We start from the raw sequence: 14,038 nt of genomic DNA on the forward strand, positions 1-14,038 counted from the left end.
ATATTAATTTTAATATTGTGAGTGTGAAAAAGTTTATATGTTACTTAAAATATTAACTTAACGAGTGCGACAAATATTGACAGATGAATAAAAGGAAAATTAGTGTCAAATAATAACAACGAAGAGAATTTATTTTTATATAAAAATAGATCGATAGAATAATCCATTCGAACTTTGTATCCGTGGTTAATGATTCTTACCCTTTTTCCATTTTGGTTGAATTTTGGAAAATAGTTAGTTTATAAGTATACTTCACTAATCCGTTGGACAATCAATTCTATTATATAAATTTTTTCTACATCTTTATCTATTGAAATTGACGTTGCATTAGTATTTTAGATAATACAGTAGTAATCTCTTTACTTATATTTTAAACATGAAATGCAGCAGAAGATAAGGGCGCAAATCGATATTTTGACACATAATCCGAGTAAATTCGCAAATCGATATTTTGACACATAATCCGAGTAAACTCGCAATATCTGGGAAGTTTTGGGTCCAATTTCGAATTTATAATCAGCTGGGGTTTGAATTTTAATGACATGGGATTCTTTATAAAATTTCTTATTCTGCACAGGGTCGAAAGTATAATATGAAAAATTAGACTTAGGGTTTGGTTTTAACCCAAACCCTATACCTCCTTGGGCGGCGCCGTTTCCCGATTCAATCCGTTCTGCAAAATTGCCCGCTCCTCGCACGTTGCCGCCAGTCGTTTGACCGTCCGATCGAACTCTGGTTCCCTGCCCAGTAGTCTCCCCATCATTTCTCCGTGAACCTCCTTCGTCGTTCACCCCGACGGCTAGCTTTGCCTAGGCTTGTGTCGATCTCGCCTTTTGTCGTTCCTCCCACCATTCTGGGTAGCCCAATCGCTTGAAGCATGTCTCCCATATGTGCTTTTGCTTCCCACAGTGAGAGCACCAAAGTTTTGATGTATCTGGGCGATCTGGGCGATTTCCCGTCGGCCGGCTGGTAGCGGCGGAGCGTGGTGGTGGCGGAACTCCTCAATTTGATGGGCGTTGACTTTGGGCGACAAAACCGTGACCGATCTCCCCCCAAATGATGAATCGGTTCCTCCGATGGCGTCTCCGGTAGGCGAAGAGGACGCCGGTGGCATGATGTGACGTCGAGCCGCCTCCTTCTTCACCATGCCGTAGGAAGCTTCCACTGATGGGGGGTTCTTCCTTCAATATCTCCCGTCGAACTAAATCATATTCCCGATTCAATGCCGTCAAGAATTTAATCAGTCGCTTATCACTTGAGTGTGCACGGAATTGATCAATTCCTTTGACACATCAGCTAATTGGTTGCTTCTGGCACCTATCGATGTTGATCCAGAGACCATGAATCTTCCGGTATATGTTTCTAAGTCAATATTCCCTTGTTTAATGTTGATTGCTTGATCTTCCAGATCGTAGATGAGGTATCGATCTGCTTTGCTTTTGAAGGTCACCATTAGGTTGTCCCACAGCGCCTTGGATGTTTGGTGGTGTGCGAAATCGGCGATGACGTCGTCTTCAATATTGTTGACAATCCACGAGAACACCACCAAGTCTTTCTCCTCCCACACTTCCTGTTTCCGGGGGCTCGTTTCGGATGTATGAGTAGGCTCCTCGGCCTCCAGTCTTCACTTTGATCAATCGAGACCAAACAGGGTAGTTTCTTCCATTCAACTTGAATGCAACAGTGACACTTTTGCTATTCCTTAGGCTGATTATCTGTTCTGGATTGGTTTTTGTGTCTTCTGTATCCGACATTTTGGTTGTAGCGATTGTATTCTGGGCTTGATTTGGTCTGTAAGGGTCGAGAAATAGGTATTATTGGCTGTGATGAAAGTTTTCTGAGCCAAGATCGATCTGCTCTGAGGCCGTGTTAAACCAAAGGTCGGAGGAAAGGGTTGTTCTTATTCAATTATTTAGAATGACGGAATACATGATTATATAGGCTACATAATATCTATACAAGGTAAACCTAATTTACAATTAATTTTTCTCCTCTATTTTCGGTAGAATATGCTACAATATCAAATCCCTGATTTCATGGAATATCTTCTAACAACCCCAAAAGCCCTAACAACGATTTTATACGCTTAGCTAGTCACTACATTTTGATCAAATCTTTCAGCAGCAATAATGGCCCCAATTCAATGTTTGGCTCCGCCTCGCTCACATCTGCCAAGAGCCTGAGCTGGCTGACGTTCCTCTGCTGCCTAAAAATAGAGACATTTTCCTTTTTTTTCCCGTCCTATAAAAATAGCACTTTTCCATTTTTAAAAATATTTCTCCAACTCATAACCCACATACACATCAGTTTATTTACAATTTAAAGACAAGGCGCCGCTTTCCTTCACTAAATTCATTTTACATTCACTTCAACAGAGCACTCACAAGGGGGCCGATCGCACAACCCTCACGTTCGGACCCAAGATTGTCTCCCATTGTAGAAAGGGAGCCGATCATCTACTCCCATCCATCGCCCCTCGGTGCTAAGTTTGTCGCCCATTCCAGTTCCTTGGCGCTGAGATTGGCGCCCATGCATGTTCGACTAGTATCTTCATGTGCTCAAGGCTATGCAACACGTTGTTGAATCGTTAGCAGCCGAGAAATTGATTGATAGGTCTAGCCTTTATCAAATTATTCAAATTAAATGAACAAGCATTGCCTATGCCATTTGTTGAATTCAGATAGAATCTGATAGCTTCTCATTGTTACTAACCATAAACTCGATGGAGGTGCTTATAGGTAGCTTTTGGTTCTTTGAGTTGATGTTAATTTACGAATTCAGTAAATATGAATATTTTGGTAGTTAATTCATGACTTCTCCTTTTCTTGTCAAGTATAAGAATTAGTTCTTTATAGTACTCCCTCCGTCCCGGCTAAGATGACACATTGCTTAGCCGGCACGGGGTTTTAGGAGTTATTGGTTAAAGTGTTTAATTGGAGAGAGAGAAGGTGGGGGTAAGTATTAAAGTAGAGAGATAAAGAAAGATGAATATTTTAATAGGAGTGAGAATAAGTGGTTGAGTGTATTAATTGGAGAGATAAAGTTACCAAAAAAGGAAATGTGTCATCTTAGTTGGGACAAACAAAAAAGGAAAACGTGTCATCTTAAGCGGGCCAGAGGGAGTACTTTATTCGTGTCAGGATGATCCAGAGAGGGCCTTGAATGCAAGGATTCTTTGCCTGACGACGAGTCGTATGACATGGTTATTACAGTGCTTCTTTCGACAATCCATTAGTCGTGCTCCGAAGTACTGTACATAGATTTGGCATTGACATCGGAATACATGTTGTTAATGAATGCATTTTCTCGTTGTGTTCATAGTTTGGTTAATAACAGGAGGCTAGATACCTTGGTATCAATTATAGAGAGATGCAAGGTACATTCATTTGACCAGCTATTCATATATCTATTTGATTCGACAATCACCGAATAGGGTTCATTGCTGACCTCGAGTTTGTGGATGTTAGTAAATGGAACAGAATAAATCCTTATGCCTGATGTGAATCAAATTGTAGTCCTTTATTGCATTATGTTAACATACTTTTTAAGTTGAAAAATGGACTTATTTTGATATATTGTAGGACAAAAGACCAAGCTCTAAGAGAGAGAGGAGAACAGTAAAGGTCCGAACTTGTACTGTAATCAGCCTTTCAAGATTAACTTAATATGCTTCTACAAGGCCACCACTACATTCACCTTCGAAATAGCTTCGCGTGGATACCTCGCACGCCTCAATCGGAGTCCGGATGAAGAAGATATGGGTGTTTTACGAAGACTGCGCAATGCATTGAAAAACGCGCAGGCGGGCGAAAAATGCCCGACCTGTATGTCGCGAAAGCGCCAGGCCGGGCGATTTTTGTTCTAAAAAATGCCCGACCGGGCAAATTTGACTGGGCCTATTTTTTTTTTCAGCCCAAACTATTTAAAAAGTTAGGGCACGACTTCCAATGGGACTTTTGGCGGCTGGAACGATTTTAGAGAGAGAATTGGAGCTTGAAAGCCAGACTTGAAGAAGAAGAAGAAGAAGAAGAAGAAGAAGAAGAAGAAGAGCAAGATTGAAGCTTCATCCACTCACGCCTTATCCCCCATGGTATCTTTAGCTTGTTTCCTTGTTATTGTGACCATCACGGGTGGTTAGAGCTTGGGATTACTCCTAATTGTAGTAGGGTTGTTGAACATGAACTTCCTTAATTGAATTTTTATAATTTCTTTTGCTTTATAGTTCTTATCTTTGATGATTATTCTTATCCTTGTTGAGTTGAGCATGCAAACTGAACTTGGAAATTGCTTTAATTCTAATGTCTTTTTAACTTAATATAAGGAGCAAACAAAGATAAGGAACCTTCGAGTTAGGTGATAACCCGGGGGTGGATCCTTTGTGTTGAATCATGTTAAAAAGTTAATCTCGAGCATACTATGCGACTATAGGAGTGAGGGGTTGGTGAGTAGAGCCTAGGAGACGTGATCAACCTATCCTAGGTGTAAAATTCCTCAATCAGTGATCACCTGCGAGCGAGCGTAAAATTAACATGATCCCTAAAGGCATTGGAAAAATAATTAGGAAATAGAAGTCATGTGAAAAAACAACCTGAACCAAATTAGGAGTAATTCTTCCCTTTTATTGTGATAATCTCAAGTTTACTTTCTTGATCTATCTGTTTGAGTCGTTTGTCCAAACATATAAAACTACAAATTTATCGTTTTTTAGTTAGATTTAATAGCTTTAGAAATTATCCACCTCTCTGTGGATTCGATACACTTTGTACTACATTGCACGTCTGTATACTTGCAGAAGTAGTGTTTTTAGGGAATTAAAACTTGTTTTGTGAACTTAAATCACACCCTAAAAATCACAACAATGCCCTCCTTGGCGGACGTGTAATTATATTGCTAATGACAGTGATTTAACTTATTATGGTCTTGAGTTCATGGCCAAATGGATTGCTTGGGGTGAAGTAGCAAGGCCGCCTGTCCTTGGAACTGCTGGTAGAGCATGCAATTCTCGACTTGTAGATGGTTCATAGGTTGTTCTCAAACATTCCTTGTGCCAAACAAAGGTTCATAGTCCTGAATCTTACATTGGAAATATATAGTCATGCTAATTTAGGGAATTTACAAATTAGGTATACTAACAGAGAAGATGTAGAAGAAGTTTTCTCTCATTCCATTCTCTAAAGACTCTGGTCAATGGCATTATCGAAGAAAGGTTTCAGGACCTTGGATATGGTAAGTTCCTCTCTGTGGATGCCTATAGTTCTTGTCTATTGATACAAGAATAGCTATCCTCAAGTTTTTGCATGATTGCATTATAGTATAAGCTTACTAATGTATTTTAAATGACTAAATTTTGTCAAAGTGTTTGCTCACCAGCTTGAGAATTTAGGCCAATCTGATCCTCCATATAAGTTTATTGTTGCACTTAACCGCATCACCCTTGGCAATGCAAACATTTGGGTGATGATCTTGTTTATCAAACCTTTGCTGCTATTGATGTCTAATAAGAGTAAAGGCAAGATGGTTGCTAGTAACACTCAAAGGAGAAATGTAAAACATATATAATTTCATTACGCGAATAGAGTGCTCAGATATTGAACAACCTCTAAACCCATTATGGCACTTGTCAAATATCAGAGAAGATCAGTGATTGAGGCATAATTGATACTTGATTAATGCAGAATATATTATGTAATATACTAGCTAGAATAGAATGATAGGTGATTGATTTCCTTCTGTAATTAGTGATCCTCCTCTCCTATATAAAAGGGAGGAATTGTACACATTCTCTACAATGTCTAGCAACCAATCTTGCCCTACTTCTCTCGACTATCATCGTTAAGATGGTATCAGAGCAGGTTTGGGACTTTGAACAGATTCATCACCATCCCGGGCATACCTTTCCCGATCTTTACTAAAAATACCTGCAAAACCACAAAAATGTCAAAATCTGACGTAGATAAAATCCCAACTAACCAAAATAAATTCCTCTACATAACTCGCTGCACAGTTTGCAGAGTTTCTGAAATGGCAAAGCAGCCAACAGCCGAAGCCAACGAACCAACAACCAAGCCAAATCTCTCCTCAACCAGAATCGTTTGGGGAAGTTCACCTTCATACCAAGCTAAATGGTGATAATTACTTCTTCTGGTCAAATCTGATGGAGCGGGCTATCGGAGGAAAGGGCTTAGCATCTCACATCGATGGAGTTCCCGGCCCTCCTTCAACCGACAGCCCAGATTACCAGAAATGGAAACAGCGGGACCACTGCTGCTTCAATTGGATCATAAACAATATTGAAATCAACTTGGTGAGCGAGGTGTCTCAATATGCAACAGCCCGCGATCTATGGGAGGGGCTGGCGATTACATACGGAAGTGATGCCGCTCCATTCCAAGTCAGTGACTTACACAAACAGGCGTATGGTATGAAGCAAGGGAATCTGACACTGGAGGCGCTCTGGGTAAAATTCCAAGTGAAGGAACTGGCAGCGGAAGTGCGTTCGTGTACATAATTTAATAATTAATCGAACAAATAAATCACATGATAATCAAATCTATTTAGCAGATTATTTAGACAAAATCTATTCGCGTAATTCTCATATGTATCATGCTCATAACTTGAATTAATCATACTTTAAGTATATTGAAACCTAAAACGTGCTTTTCTACGGAGCATAAATAATACCTTATTAATTCTCCAAAGAATTGATGATGGCTAGCTACTTCTCCACGTGACGCTTTGAATACTAGACCACGGATCTTCTCTTTGGTTCCCGAACTTTACTCCAATATCAGTGGAGGATGATCTCACCGGAATACTAGTACTTAAATAAAGAAGGCAGGAGAATTTTTTTTTCAATTAGAGGAAAATTTCGAGCTCCTCTTACTAGAGGGGGACGAAAATTTTGGCTATAAAAATTATTGATTTCTGTCTTCTTTATTCTCCTATTTATATTAAGTTCCTTTTGGGCCCAGACATGGATCTATGGAAGGTTTTGGATATGGGCTCATCCAATTTACTTTTTACTAATTAAATTGAACCCACAATTTAATATAAGCTTTAATTGGAATATTACGAACAGCCACCACAGAAGTAATATTGAACTCTCCCCATCCAAATCCAAAATTATAAGTAATCTGGGTTTCCGTTTTAACTTTCATTTCCCGCGCTTAATATAAAAATGTCCATTAATTAATTAATGTTTGCTATGGACTTAATTAATTAACTTCTTATTAATTCCAAGAGTGGACTTAGCATGAAACGCTTATTTATTATTCTTAGAGTAATCAAACTCCAACTAGCTAGGTTCCGAATAATAAAACCTTGTTTCGCGCTCCTCTTGAGGACATTATCAAACGAGACTCACCTCATGCACGATTCAATATAATAGCAATCCTAGCACTGCTAGATATTAATCACCACTACCCAATATATCACGATTATTGGGTTACGAAAAACCCGCACCATTTGATAAGTCAAAGTAATGCATAATCAATGTCGTATGCTCAATGCTAACCTACATTGATTAAGAAACAAATATTTATCAAGACCTCGCCTTTCAGTAGATAGCACACAGACAAGTCTTGCTGTTAGATCCGTTCAGTGCTTTACCACACCAATGTCATCTTATTTTAGTAAGGCTTAGAAATATGCGGACTGACATTGTAACCTTTCACGATGGATAGTCTAATTCCATCTAGGTCGTGAAATTCTTCTTTTTATTTGTTTAGGACTGACCGTGTTACCTTAAAGTGGACGCTGCCCACAACCGGTCTACTAAAACAAAGACTTAGACTTTGTTAAGTTAACTTATACATTTAAACATGAAAGTAACATCAATTAAATGTAAAACATAACAACATTATGACAAAAATAATCTGTTTTATTCCTTCGAAAAGAAAATAAGAGTTTTACAGTATTCAGTCACTCGAAACGTGATTTTTAGTATACAAACTCTAACAATCTCCCACTTATACTCAAAACACTTTCTAGTATACAAAAAAAATGTGCTAACATCTAAATCTCCCACTTATACTGAAAGCGGATTGAGGTCTTGTATTAGTTGAACTCCCATTCCTTCAACATGGCTCTTAAACGGCTTGACCGCTAATGTGATACGCTCGGTTTTTGCACTGTTTTAAGGCCATTATTTGGTTCGTTTTTTATGTCAAAGTCACTCTACACGTCCATTATTTGCATATTTTGTCTATTTTGGTATTTTGACATGTTTTGTGAGAAATGTGCATAATTGAACCGAAAAAGGGAGCCAAAATGCCAAGTTTGGGAATCTGGAGTTAGACGGCGACCGGCGACCGCCGCGGATGTGTGCGGCGACCGCCGGCGCCTGGCAGGCAGATCAATGCAGCGGTCCACCTCGGAAAATGTGCTTAGAAGAGAAGTCTCGTCCGGCGACCACCAGAAGATGTGCGGCGGTCCGCCGCCGAGGGAACAGACTCTCTGGACTCCAACGCGGCGACCGCCGGCCAAGGTGTGGCGGCCTGCCGGAGAAAGGCGGCGAATCCGAGAAGCCCTAGATTTGCGCCCAGTTTTACCATATTTTGGAGATTTTTTCCTTCTACAACAAGGCATGGTTTTTCCATATACATAAGGCCTCAAGCTTCATCGAAAAGGAGAGAACTTCTACTTGCAAAATACTTCATAGAGATCAAGACCTAGAGTACTTCATTGGTGCAAGGAGTTGGAGAAGGATTTCAAGAACATCAAGAACGACAAGGATTCAACCCACGGGTTTTATTTGCTTTAGTTTTATGTTCAAATTGTCTTCCCTTCAATCTATGCTTTTAGCTTATTCAATTATGTGTAACTAAACTCATAGGATTCTAGGGATGTGTTAGTAACGACTTTGGTTATACAAATTCCTTTTTCTATCTAATATCCGTTTTGTTTTTACTTTGTTTCTTCCCTAAGTAGTTTTGATGCTGCATGATTGAGTGACACAATTGTGTATGATTTAATATAACTTGCTTCATAACTGTGACAGATTTCTAGCGAGTTAGATTTACTTAGTAGACACTACAGTTAGCTTCCCTTAAAACGGCACTGTTAATTGAGAGTGAGGACTTTTCAAGGGTCTTAGGAGCTTTTTGGAGTTACGCGTTAGGATTGACAACCCTAATCTTGTAATCAACATTTGTATCACATGAGCATAAGCTAGGTGACTCGTCCTTCCAAAGTATAAACTGTGCTAGGGTATTGTAGTTGGAATTTTGTATAACCATAACTGTGAACACACATCCCTGGGATTCCCTTATCTCTATCGTCTTTCTCTGTGTTTTATTCGCTTTTTAGTTGGTCTATGCTTTCTATTGTTTTTAGTTTTTCAAAAGTTTTCAAAACCCAATTGTTTTTCCAGATAGTATTTGAGTCTTAGTAGAGGATAGACACTTTGTGTTCGTCTTCCCGGTGTTCGATATCCGGTACTAACCTTTAGCTATACTATATATACTCTGTATACTTGCAGGTTTATTTAGTGCTAATAAAAAGTGCATCATAATGCCTTCGTGAAAGGATCTGCCAGGTTGTTTTCTGACTCAATCTTGACCACTTGTATGTCTCCTCTCTGCACTATATCTCTAATGATATGATACTTCCTCTCTATGTGCTTGCTCGCTTTATGAGCTCGTGGTTCCCTCGAATTTGCCACAACACCAGAATTGTCACAATAAATGGTGATGCTCTTGGGCATATTCGTAACCACACCTAAGTCCAGAAGGAAGTTCTTAAGCCATACAGCCTCTTTTGCAGCCTCCGAAGCGGCCACATATTCGGCTTCCATGGTAGAGTCTGCAATGCATTTCTGTTTTACACTCTTCCAAATCACAGCTCCACCTCCTAAGATAAACACATATCCAGAAGTTGATTTTCTCGAATCTACATCAGCTTGAAAGTCTGAATCAGTATATCCTATAGGACAGAGCTCGGCTGCATTGTAAACTAGAACATAGTCCTTAGTCCGATTAAGGTACTTGAGTATGTTCTTTACGGTAGTCCAATGTCCTTGGCCGAGATTTGATTGATATCTTGCTACAATGCCAACAGCAAAGCAAGTATCATGTCTAGTACAAAGCATAGCATACATGAGACTACCAACATCCGAGGCATATGGTATCCTTCTCATCTCTGCTATCTCAGAAACGCCAATGGTATCTAATCATGGACTAAAGATTGTAGAAGAAGCAAGCTTGACAAACCGAGAAGAGTATCAGAGGTTAGTAGGGAAATTAATCTACTTATCTCACACCAGACCCGACATTGCCTACGATATCGGCATAGTCAGCCAGTTTATGCATCGACCCAAGAGGACCATATGGAAGCGGCATTAAGAATAGTGAGGTATCTAAAGGGGACTGTTGGCTATGGGGTGTTCTTAAAGAAAAGGGAAGATATGGATATAGATGGATATACAGACGCTGACTGGGCAAGTAATCCAATCGGCAGGAAGTCAACAGGAGGATACTTCACCTTTGTGGGTGGTAACCTAGTCACTTGGAGAAGTAAAAAGCAGAAGGTGGTGGCTCTATCAAGTGCTGAAGCTGAGTTCCGGGGAATCAAGAGTGGTCTAATGGAAATTTTGTGGCTAAGGAGACTACTAACTGAGATAGGTTTCCCACCTACTCGGAAAAGTCGACTATTCTGCGACAACAAGGCAGTGATTAGCATATCAGAGAATCATGTGCAACATGATAGAACTAAACACGTGGAAGTAGACCGCCACTTTATCAAAGAGGATCTTGAAGAAGGAGTCATTGAATTTCCATTCGTTAAATCCAAAGAACAACTTGCGGATATCCTCACTAAAGCTGTGCATCCCAAAGTCTTCAAGGAAGTTTTGGACAAGTTAAACATTGGAGATACCATTGCTCAACTTGAGGGGGAGTTTCAAATATCAGAGAAGATCAGTGATTGAGGCATAATTGATACTTGATTAATGCAGAATATATTATGTAATATACTCCCTATAATAGAATGATTGGTGATTGATTTCTTTCTGTAATTAATGATACTCCTCTCCTATATAACACACCAAAAAATAAGAGAACAAAGTACCTTTCTCTATACACATTCTCTACAATGTCTAGCAACCAATCTTGCCCTACCTCTCTCAATTACCATCGTTAAGAGCACTTGCCAATTACAATTCAAGTAAAAATATGCTCAAGACTATCCCTACCACTACCTATAATACAGTGGTAAGTGAAAGGTTTGGCTGTGGTCTACGTGTTCAAATAGGAAATAGCAGGTTCCCTAGATCCAGCAAGTCCACCAGATCACTCGGTCTAGGAACTCGTGGGTCGCGAGGAATCCCGGTCGTCGGACACACAGATCACTTTTTCTTCCAAAAAAACCCTCAACCACTTTACTAAACCTAGTATAGGGAAGTAGGGATCGATCCCACAGAGAAGGATGCGTAATACTCATGTTCAAGGATTTGGGAGTGTTTTTGGTGTTGGTTGCTGCCACGCATTTTCTTGGGTTGAGGAAAATCAAAAAAATTAACTTGACTTGGGAACTTTTTAAAAAATTCTTAAACTAACAGCTAGACCTAGGAAATAAACCTATTGTGGGGACCATGTCTGAAAAAGCAAGGTACGACTGAAAAGTTGGCAGAATAACTAACTCCTGTACCGACTGACAGTGACATCGTCTTCTACAACCAAAATTGCGTAAACTTCTTAAGAAAAGCAGCATGAGCAAAATAAAAACAGAGCTACTGACTTGAAATCAAATTTATGCATAATAACGAAGAACTTAACAGATCTGCATACCCTAAACGAAGTAAAATAGAAACCAAGAAGAAAAAAAAAACAAGATCTATCGAACTACTATCTTTCCACACGTCGAATACAACCTCAGACGCTAAATCCACTCTGGATCCAAGCGTCTGACATGAACTCCAAACAGCAGAAACTCTCCATCACGTCAGATTTAAAAAAAGAAACTCCGAATACTCAAACAACCACAGATCTGTCACCAAATTCCACATCAAACACCTCAACATCAAAATAAACAGAGATCGACATAACAATTGAAGAAATAAGCTAACAGCAGAGAGATCTATGCAAAATGACTTGAAATTTAACCACTAAACGCAGATCCACGAACGGTAAAACAATTAAGCATCATCAACATCAAAGTCGACTCCCAAAAGTGAAGTTCGACGGTGAAAACAAGCAAAACAACTGAAATTAAAGGTAATTGTATCTTCGCCCTCACTCGGACGGTGTTGCCAAACACGAGAATTTCTAGAAAGTACCCTTCCGATCACGACTACCCCAGATCCATTCCCAAGTGTGTGTAAAGTGTGTGCGCTAAGAGTGAAAACTTTCTCCTTTGCGTTGCATGCTCTTATATATATATAGGCATTTGAGTGGGCCCAGCGAGGTATAGATAAGACTTTGTTGCCCTCAGCTGTAGACTCCTCCGTCACGCCAATTTTTCTTGTAAATCCTGCTCACTTCGTTCCTTTCCCTCGCTAGACCATCTCCTTCATTACTTCCTTGATCTAGCGATTTTCTTCACACACCTGGCTTAGGAAACGTGTTAGACCCAGCAAATTATAACATTTTTCGCACATTACCGATGCATGAAATTAGCCTTATCAGTAAGGTAACTGACTAATGGACTTAGTGGGAATGACTGACTCATTAATGGAGTTAATGGAAATAACCGCTCCATCATGGACTTAATTGAATATAACTGACTCAATAATAGACAATAACTGACTCAATAATGAACGATAACTGCTATCTAAAACCTCTGTTTCACTTAGTCACGTTTAAATCTTCCACCACAACCACGCCATCCCCGCCTTTTTGATGCACTATTTATTAGCACTAAAAATACCTGCAAGTATATAGGGTAGAATTAGTATAGCTAAAGGTCAGTATCGGGATATCGAACACGGGGAAGGCAAACACAAAGTGTCTATCCTCTACTAGAACTCAATTACTATCTGGAATAACAAGTGAATTTTGAAAACTTTTTGAAAACAGATTACAATTAAAAGCAATTAACAACTAAATGCAAGAAAAACACAGAGACAATCGATAGAGATAAGGGAATCCCAGGGATGTGCGTTCACAATTATGGTTATACAAATTCCAAACTACAATACCCTAGCACAGTTATTACTTTGATAGGACGAGTCACTTAGCTTATGCTCATGCGATGCAAATGTTGATTACAAGATTAGGGTTGTCAATCCTAACACGTAACATCATAAAGCTCCTAAGACCCTTGAAAAGTCCTCACTCTCAATTAACAGTGCCGTTTTAAGGGAAGCTAACTGTAGCGTCTACTGAGTGGATCTAACTCGCTAGAACTCTCTCACGGTTATGATGCAAGTTATATTAAATCATATACGATTGTGTCACTCAATCATGAAGCATCAGAATTACTTAGGGAAGAAACAAAGTAAAAACAAAACGGATATTAAATAGAAAAATGAATTGTATAACCAAAGTCGTTACTAACACATCCCTAGAATCCTATGAGTTTAGTTACACATGATGAAATAAGCTAAACACATAGATTGAAGGGAAGACAATTGGAAGTGAAGTACTCTAGCTTTTGATCTCTACGAATTATTTTGCAAGTAGACTCTCTCTCTTTTTGATGAAGCTTGAGGTCTTATTTATAGGGGAAAGCCATTCCTTGTTGTAGAAGGAAAAGATCTTCAAAATATGGCAAATCTTGGAGCAAATCTAAGGCATCTCGGATTCGCCGCCATTCTCCGGCAGGCCGCCGCACCTTGGCCGGCGGTCGCCGCATTGGAGTCAAGAGAGTCTGTTTCTCCGGCGGTGGACCGCCGCATGACTTCCGGCGGTCGCCGGGTGAGACTTCTCTTCCAAGCGTATTTTGCCGAGGCGGACCGATGCATTGCTCTGCCCGCCAGGCGCCGGCGATCGTCGCACACCTCCGCGGCGGTCGCCGGTCGCCGTCTGACTCTAGATTTCTAGACTTTGCGTTTTGGCTCCCTTTTTCGGCTCAATTATGCACATTTCTCACAAAACACGTCAAA

Source organism: Salvia hispanica, chromosome 3 (genome assembly GCF_029641045.1).
Source record: "Salvia hispanica isolate PSC_SH4W2 chromosome 3, Shi_PSC_v1, whole genome shotgun sequence".
NCBI lineage: Eukaryota > Viridiplantae > Streptophyta > Magnoliopsida > Lamiales > Lamiaceae > Salvia > Salvia hispanica.